Source organism: Haemaphysalis longicornis, unplaced genomic scaffold, assembly GCF_048455015.1.
Source record: "Haemaphysalis longicornis isolate Haplotype H1 unplaced genomic scaffold, Haemaphysalis longicornis Haplotype H1 scaffold_10, whole genome shotgun sequence".
Lineage (NCBI taxonomy): Eukaryota > Metazoa > Arthropoda > Arachnida > Ixodida > Ixodidae > Haemaphysalis > Haemaphysalis longicornis.
In genome coordinates this window covers 42,120,830-42,123,628 of record NW_027526204.1, presented here as the reverse complement: position 1 = coordinate 42,123,628, position 2,799 = coordinate 42,120,830, and the positions used below count along the sequence as shown (strand labels likewise).

Genomic DNA, 2,799 nt, shown 5'->3' with positions numbered 1-2,799 from the left:
GTGAGCGCCGACCTCCCTTTCCCTTCTCCCGAGGGAGCGAGTGCCTGTGATTAGCGGAGAGTATGGCATGATCTTGCTCGCCACTATCCGGCAGCCGCGGGCAAGAAGGGCGAGGACAGTCTCGGTGTACGGCGCCGCAAGGCAGCCAATTCAAGTATTGCTTGCAAATTACGCCTCACACCATCACGATATGCAAGATGGCGCTGCTGCACGCGTGGCAAGCACCAGAACAGCGTGCCTGCACACGGAAGTGAAATTGACCGCAATCGCCCTCAAGGCCATTTACACGTGAGTTGGCACGCTAGTGTAGCGTAACACTGGTGGACTGCTCTGATTTTGGATTTGTAATAGGAAGGGGGGAGAGCGCGCACGCAGTCCCCCCACTACCAAAAATTGCATGCCCCATCTGCCCCAGTTTGGGGTAGTGGCAGGGGTCAGCACGGGCTCAGTGCAATGCCCACGCCTCGCCCTGGGAGCACGCCCATCTTGACCAGCGAGACTCCGACACCAGGTAAGTATGCCTGAAAATTGACCAGCTGTCCGAAGCCATGAGATACTGCCGGGTAGATGCGCCGGTGACTTGAGTGGCATTAATTGAAATTAACGCTCATTGAAACAAATTTCTGGCCTGCCCATGACGTTCCTCCGATAATGTGTGCAGCGTTGCCCTATGTTTTAATTGAATGTCGTTTTTAGCAATGTTACAAGCTCTAGAAGTTTGCACAGAAGCTTTCAAAATGATCGGGTGGTTCGGTGGTGTTTTGCCGAGCACGTGCTTTCGTGGAGGCGCCATTGTGCGCGCGCTATCTGTAGCATAGAGTTTCATAGAAATCTACACTAGAGGGAAAACTGGCGCTAGTGTCCAGGCAAGCAGCGCTTCAGTGGGTGTGCCGTCATGCACTGCGGAGAAGGGTTCCAGCGCTACTTGGAACGGTCCAATAACAAACTCAGAAGTTGCATGCGGCTGAAGAAAAAGGACAATTTATATTTTCACTTACCGTGTTTCCCTTCACAGAAACGGTGTGTTCCTACCGTACTCTTCCCCTCGTGAATTTCCCTCCCCCTTCCGGGGACAACACGTTGTGAAGAACCAGTAGCTGTTGTCACGCTTACAACACGGTCCTTTCAGCCAAGCGCGTCTGTGTTATCATCTACGCTGTTGGTTGCGCCAGTTCGCAGTCTTCCTTTGCTTAGTTGCGCCCACTCTTCGACGCTTTCCCGCGGCTTTCACTTTAACTAAAGAAAGCCAGAAGAGAGAGCGAAATGAAATGAGGCCGTTGAAAGTGGCAGCAGAAAAGTAAAAGAGAAGTCTCAGTTGGAACGTAGACCATTAAAAGCGACTTGCTCTTTTCAGCCTCTGGTAGCTGTTCTACAGAGGTAGGGAAAGTGTGCACAATTAGAGCGCTTTATTTGATGTGCGATTTTTCCACATTCCACTCCGGCCTGTTCGCCGGCACTCCATTCTTTCTCGGCGACGGTTTACTCTCTCAACTACGCCTGTTTCGCTCGGCGCGGAGTTGTAAAAGCAGGTGTTCTTTTTTTTTTTTGAGGATGGTGTCGTGGCTCACATTATCAAACACTCTTTTCAAATCGAGAGCGAGGATATCCCTGCTGGCATGACGAGGAATGTGCGCCAGGACGTCTTCCTTTAGTTGAAGGAGGATGTCATGAGTTGACACGTGGGGCTGGAAGCCGAATATTCTGTGCGAATAAATGTCTTGGGCTTCTATATATGGTTGTAGGTGGACGAGGATCACACCCTCAATAAAGCTTCCCTACGCACGACGTTGGCGATATGGGGCGCAGTGTGTCCAGCTTCGTAGGCTTGCCTGGCTTCGGATTGAGAACCATTTCAGCGTGTTTCTATTCAGCCAGTATTGTGCCCCGTTCCCAGTGCTCATGGAAGTGTCCGCTTAAGGCTTGAATGCTTGTGTTGTCGAGGTTCCTGAGTACGTTGTTAGTGAGCTTGTCTTTACCCGGAGTGGTGCTGCGGGTCAGGGCTTGAAGGGCCTTCCAGACCTTCTGTGTCATTATGCTTTGTCCAGCTCCGGAATGGGACGGAGAACGTACGTGCGAAGAGGAACGGAAGGTAAAGGTGTGCCAATGTACTTGTCTTTAGGCTTATCCACTACCTCGTCGTCCCTGCCGGGATCAGAGTGTAGCAAGCGCTGGATTGCTTTCTGACTTTCCAGCTTACATTCTGTGGGGTACAGCAAGCGGCGTACGAGCTTCCATGTCTTTGCCGTTCGCAGCATACCCTGTAAGCTGTCGCAGAGCTGACGCCAGTTTTGTCGCGTGAGCTCGGCCGCGTACTCCACTGTGGAAGCAATACAGCGAACAATTTTGTAGGAGAAAATATTAAACCCCTTCAGCGGAAAGTGAAAGTGGAAACAAATATAATAAATTTTTAATCCGCTACATTGAAATTCAGGGAGGCAGAAAGCCTAATAAATGGGTAGAAATTCAAAATCAACTTGAACGGGAAGAACAACACCACAGGGGGCTTACCTTGCACTTTGGAGGTGCAAACGAAACAATTTTAGAAATCGGTACAATGGGAGGAACTAATTCGAACGATGAACAGTTAAATGATTATCGTTGGTATGATGGAAGCCGAAATCAATTAGTACCCAGACAAAGATTGGGAGTACGAGAAAATGATCGCGTTCATAAGGCGTAAGTTGGATGAAGCCAATCAACCAAACAGGTTAAAAGAGAAGAGATAGGCGGAAAGCTCGCGAAATAAGGAAATGAAAGAGGCTATGACCAACTAAAAAAAGCTGAAGACACCTACGTTTG

The 2,799-nt window shown here is 49.8% G+C and overlaps 1 non-coding gene across 1 annotated transcript; it reads right to left on the bottom strand.

Annotated features, from left to right (window-relative positions):
* Positions 1-354: 354 nt before the first annotated feature.
* Positions 355-519, bottom strand: LOC144160182 (U1 spliceosomal RNA). The gene has a single exon (XR_013320369.1). It is a non-coding gene; the product is annotated as a U1 spliceosomal RNA (small nuclear RNA).
* Between the last annotated feature and the right edge of the window lie 2,280 nt (positions 520-2,799).